The 5,930-nt window shown below is 59.1% G+C and overlaps 1 long non-coding RNA gene across 2 annotated transcripts in view; it reads left to right on the forward strand.

The window, feature by feature from the left end:
- Positions 1–140: 140 nt before the first annotated feature.
- Positions 141–5,930, forward strand: part of LOC144231368 (uncharacterized) — an 8,593-nt gene continuing 2,803 nt past the window's right edge. The window contains exons 1-3 of one of the 2 annotated variants that reach the window (XR_013335070.1): positions 141–298; positions 4,937–5,164; positions 5,703–5,853. This is a non-coding gene — a long non-coding RNA (uncharacterized LOC144231368). Of the gene's footprint in view, positions 299–4,936; positions 5,854–5,930 lie in introns of those variants that run through there. The other variant, XR_013335069.1, reaches the window with a different exon arrangement.

A 5,930-nucleotide genomic window follows, 5' to 3' on the forward strand; every position in this document is an offset into this window, starting at 1 on the left:
CCCAACTCAGCTCACCTCTGGGGCAGAAGGAAATCTATTTTTCCAAACCCCAGTGGGTAAACAGACACTTCCTCCTACTGCGTGCGCACCCCGAGTGCCCCAAACCACAGTGATGTCACTACCTCCCCGGTGACCTCACACCACGCCACAGTGGAAAATGACCGTGGGCCCCACGGCTTCAGAGTCCTAGCCGCACGGTCCACAGCGCAGCAGATGGGGACCCATACCCAAGGCCCCGGGCCGTGAAGGAGGCCTGCCAGACTCGGCACCAGCGGGGAGGGCCGTGTGCCCGGCACAGGTAACAGGCGGCTTCTTCGAGGAAACCCTTTACTCCCACCGAGGCTTCCTTGAATCTGTGGGTTCCCAGACGGCAGGCCTTGCAGCGGGTGCCCACAGCGCAGACTTACGCACGGGCTGGGGCCCCTGTGGGTCTGGCTTCTGCATTTTACTCAGTGGCAGGGAGGCAGGAAAGCCACAAGCCCCGCTCTGCCGGAGGGTTCTACATCTTGTTTTGGATGCAAGTTGACAGGCAGCCAGGAATTCTTCATGCCACTGGGGCCTGAGTCAAGGAAATCATTCCGGGCAGAGCCCGTGAGATTGAGGTCAGCAGGAAGAGAGTCTGGGAAGCCAAGATGTTGAGAGCAGGAGTGCTACAGGGCTCTCCTTCCTGGGAAAACTTTTACTCCCCCGCCCCACCCTGAGCTCTGTGGCCTTTGTCAAGCACATGCAAAGGTAGCACTTCCCCAGCATTCTAGGAGAGTGCTGGGGTCAGTGGTGCGAGGTTTAATATGGAGGAATGCTTAGCCGCAGAGAAGCTAAGTAGCCTGAACAAGGTCACACAGCAAACCGGTGGCAGTGCTGGGCTGGGAACTCTGTTCTCCTGACACCCGGGCCAGTGTTCCTTCCTCGGGCCCTTGCCGTCTTAAAGTCCCATAGAGGCTGGAGAATGGCCTCCGAGGACCCCGCCCCCACCCCCCCCAAAGGGCTTTCCCCTCTCAGGGTTACAAGTAAACAGAACTTCGGGATCACAGAGGTTAGAAATGGAAGAGGCTTTAGAGATAGCCGGGAAGAAGGCCCATCTTGAAGGCAGGAAAGTTGAGGCCAGAACATTCCCTTCACAGGGAGGTCTTAAGGCTCCTCTAAACTGTGCCAAATGTACCCCTTGCGCACCCCCAGGTGAGCACCTGTCACTCATGAGAGGGGTGGGGGAGTGATTTCCTGACCCCACGGCCGTGACTGCTGCAAGGGTCTGGAGGCCAGGCCGTTGGGCAGGGGGTGTGAGAGGCCCAGCGAGGGGGCATCAAGGGAGCAGGAACAGCCAGGAAAAGGCAAGGCAGAATGAAAGCTGCTCCCAGAGATGTTGGGCAGAAGCTCTGGGCAACGGGAGGTCTGCCACCCACGCCCTGGGGCCCCTGGGGCTCAGAGACAGAGGACCGGACTCCCCCGTGGTCCCGCCTCAGCCTGAGCACCGTCCCATGACCCAAAGGCAGTGCAGGCCCTGCAAAGCCACCAGTGCTCAAACAGCCACCAGTGAGGTGCACAGCCTACAAAGCACTTTTAGCCCTGACAAGCATCCAATGAGCTGGGGGTCGTTCCCATTTTCCAGATGGAAACACAGAGGCTCCCAGAGATAGAAAGACTTGCCAAAAACACACAGCCGGTAAGCAGCAGAGGAAGGGTTTGAGCTGAGGTCTGCCTGATTCTGAGGGCTGGGCGCTTCCCCTAAGTCATCAATACTGCTTCCCCATGACCCAGCAGAGAGTCCGGAACTGGGGGCCATACCATCTCCGCTTTGTTCCTGTTCCCCTAGTGGCACCCCTCTCTCCTCCCTAACCCCCGGCTTCCCTCCCTGCCTGCTTCTGGGCAAGTCACATGCCAACCGGGGCCCTGAGTCATTGCCAGTGAGTGGGTGGCCCTGTCACAAGCACTTTAGGGAGCACTGTAGGGAGAGCACCCCTAGCCTCCGCAGACCCAATATAGCACGTGGAGGAGCCCAGAGAAATACCCCAAACAGAGGGAGACAGGCTGGATCCCGGCCCTGCCACCACTGGCTTCTCAAACGCTTCTGTCTCAGGCATAAGACAGGGCCATTGTAAAGGTCAAATGAATATTTTTGCACATTTACTCAGAATTTTCTAGCACCTACTCCACTGGCACTATTCTAACCCAGTGGTTCTCAATCAGGGCAATTTCTCCCCCAAGGGGACGTTTAGCAATCTCTGGTGACATTTTAATTGTCACAAGTAAACAGGGGTTTCTACTAGCATCTAGTGGGTAGAGGGCAGGGATGCTGCTAAACGTGCTATAACACACAGCACGGCCCCCAAACAACAATGTGGCCCAATGTCAAGAGTGCTAAGAATGAGAACCCAGGTTCTAGGCTGAGAGTCTGTAGCGGCGAGCAGGTCCCAGCCCTCACCATGCTTACGTTCCAGTAGGAGATGCAACAAAAGTGAGAGAAAGCACAAAGAAAACAAAGCAGGTCAGGGGAGGGAGAGCACCTGAGGGGAGCTTTTGCAGGCAGGACAGTCAGAGAGCGGCTCTCTGAGAAGAATTCATTTGAGCAGAAAGAAGGAGTGTGAATGAGAGTAGGGGATATCAGCAGGAGGAGCATTCAAGGGAACAGGAAAGGCAAGTGCAAAGGCCCTGAGGTAGGTGTGCGTGTGACATGCTTGAGGAACAGAAAAGCAGCCAGCGTGGCATAAAACTGAGAGCTGAATGTAACACATACAAACACACACACACACACACACACACACACACACACACAATGGTTGGCATCAAAACTCCACATGCCCCCCCCCCCAACATACAACCTTCCTGGCTACTCGCCAGGAAGCACTGGATGGTCAAGGCCATAAAATACCTCCGAGCCCTGGGGAGGAATGGTGCTCCAGAATGTCAGTGAGGGTCACGACCCAACACAAAAATGCCGGGCGGACTCTCAGCCACTATCTGCTGCAAGGCCTTCGTGCCCACTCGGCTCAGTGCAGACAGGAAGGAGGGGAGGGAAGTACTTTCCATGTCCCCACGTCCACGTCGCCGACCTGGCCCAGCTTTCAAGGGCAGGCAGGGGAAGAGCCCAGGTCTGTGACCACTGGCAGTGTGGCTCCTGGAGAGCTGGAGCCGGCTCAGGGTCACCTCCAGGTCCCCGGGGCCCAGCAGCGGGGTGGGTCTGGAGCAGGTGTCCACGAATGCTGGGGGAGTGAAGGAAGGGCGCTGCCCCGGGGTGCCCGGCTGGCTGTCCGCCGCCCCCCCGTAGGAGTGCCTAGCCCCCAGCCCCCAGCCTCAGCCAGCACACGGGCCCCTCTCTGGAAGGCCAGGCAGGGGGCGTCCTGGGACAGCAGGGACACTGACACCCATCTCCACAACGAAGGCCACTGTCCCCAGGCCAAACTGGGGGCCCCAATCTGTGCCCTAACTCCAGCTGGCCCGAGGCCTCTGGGTAATGAGCAGACACGTAATGGCCCCTCAGCGTCAAGACTTCCAGTGAAGGGCGGGCCAGACCCCCCTCCCCGGCAACGGGCCCCGCCACCCCCAGCAGTGTGCACCGTGCTCACCTATCTGCCGGCTTTCCTGGCCTTTACTTGCTGAATGAACGAATACTAGATGAATGAATGACGCGCTCCACACAGCCAGAAATGGCTTTTAAAGGAGGCCAAAGCCCCGATGGCAAAGTGGATCTGCCACACCTGCTGGCCGCTCAGGCCCCCTGGGGCTCCTCCTGCACCTGCACTGAGTCACGGCCAACAACCCTGTGTGTGCAGGGTGTGAGGGAGCTGGCGGGGGGCAGAGATCCAGACACAGGGAGGGCAGGGCGGAAGGAGCTGGGGAACCAGGCAGACCTGCGTTCCCATCCCCCCAGCCCCTCCCCGGCCCCTGCTCTGTTAGCCTGGGAAATGCCACAACCTCTCCAAATGGGAACAGCAGCACCCCCTCGGTTAGGAGTTGCTGTACGGAAGCTTTCAGTGAGATTCTGTGCTAAAGGCCTAGCACAGTGCCCGGCACTTAGTCCATAAAAACAAGGAAGAAGGGCGCCTGGGTGGCTCAGTCGTTAAGCATCCGGCTTCGGCTCAGGCCATGGTCTCGCGGTTTGTGGGTTCGAGGCCCGCATCGGGCTCTGTGCTGACAGCTCAGAGCCTGCAGCCTGTTTCAGATTCTGTGTCTCCCTCTCTCTCTCTCTCTCTGCCTCTCCCCTACTCACTCTCTTTCTCTCCCTGTCTCAAAAATAAATAAATATTTTAGAAAATTAAAAAAAAACAGTAAGGAGGAAGAGTACCCCACGGGCCCCTGCGCTCAAGGAAATTTCCACCTGATGAGGCAGATAAGCCACCACCAGATTAAAAAGCAGAATAGAGTTGGTCCCTGGGAGAAACAAAGGGCTTCGAGAAACAAAAGAGCTTCGATCCAACCAGGAGGGTGAGGAAAGACTTTTCTGGAGGGGGTGGCTTGTGGGAAAGGCGGGAAGCAGGGGGCAAGGGGTGTGCCATGAAGAGGGGACAGCGCGATGACCAAGTCCCACTGGATGTGGGGTACGGATGCACAGTGGTGGCAGAAAGGACCCAGATGCTTCACTTGCTCCAACCTGGACTCGGGGGAACTCGTCCCTCCACCACCGGGAGCCACAGCAGGCTTCTCGGGACAGGGACAGAGGTGCCCCAACATGGGGAGCGATGCCACCAAGGAGGGCCAGCGGGGACCAGGAGGCCAGCTCCGGCCGAGGCTGTGGACGTAGGCCGGGGGGGGGGCACCCTCACTCTACTCCAGGCCCCAAGCCTTGTGTCCCACAGAGGAGCCCTGCACCTCTTCCGCCGAGGGGCTCACATGACCCCAGGGTTCACCAGGGCAGGACCACACCCCTCGAGGCCTGAGTCTGTGGCCTGACCCTGCGCTCAGGCTCTCAGAGCTGGGATTCTGACTCTCCTCTGTTTTCAAGACACTCTCTGGGGCAGCCCCCGCCTCCAGGATGCACCCCGGTACCCACTGCAGGCAAGTCAACTCTGGTCCGACAGCCTCCATCCTCTGCCCTCGAGAGCTGGACTCTAAGGATGCCTCTAGTCGTGCCCAGTGAGTCACTTCGTATCACCACATGAGCCAGTGCCACCTCCCACCTTCCTCCCCGTGAAGATGTTCACCTGAGTCAGCACACCACACATTCACTAGGGTAAGGTCATGAGGGGGTTGGAGGGGAAAATGCCCCCTTTAGAGGAAGAGTGCCTTTCCATGAAATACAAGGTCTCTGAGCCTCAGTTTGCCTTCTCTGTGAAATGGGGCTACTCTGTCTTACCAGACCATGCAGCTGCCAAAAACAGGCAAAGGGTGAGCAATCCCTTTGCAGACTCTACCTTGAAACTGTGGTGGGTGCAGGTAATACCGAATAACAGCTCTGGGGCCTCTGTTTTCTCCATGTTTCTGCAGTCTCTAAGGGACCCCGTCTGCCTTTACTACCCTGCCCGGAGGGCCTCCCTCACCTCCCGTGTCCCCAGAGCTCAGCCACAGGCAGAGGCCAGCCCAGGGGAACCCGAAGACACGGTCTCCTCCCCCGTACCCAGGGCCTGCAGAGAACAGGCTCTGAAGTGCTCGCCAGACACCCCAAGCCGGTCCCGGGGAAGAGGGTCTGCGCAACCGACACGGGGACGCAGCCCACGGTCCTACTGTGCCCTTATTAGGCGCTTACTGCACACCTGGCCCCGTTCTTTCAGACGCGCAGCCCGAGCATTTCTAAGAGGAAAACCATAGCCCAGAGGAGGAGGAAGTCTTCTAAAGAGGGGCCCGCGTCCGCAGTGGGGACAGCGCCTCCCGGTACGGAGCCCCCTACCCCCCGCCGCGGGAGGCCGGCCGGGCGCCGCTGTCGCAGGGCTGTCGGGGGGGAGGGGGGGGCGGCTCTCGCGGGGATCAGCCCAGGGCGGTGGGCTGGGGCCCCCCGCCCC

This window comes from Crocuta crocuta, unplaced genomic scaffold, assembly GCF_008692635.1.
Source record: "Crocuta crocuta isolate KB4526 unplaced genomic scaffold, BGI_CrCroc_1.0 scaffold13, whole genome shotgun sequence".
NCBI classification, from domain to species: domain Eukaryota; kingdom Metazoa; phylum Chordata; class Mammalia; order Carnivora; family Hyaenidae; genus Crocuta; species Crocuta crocuta.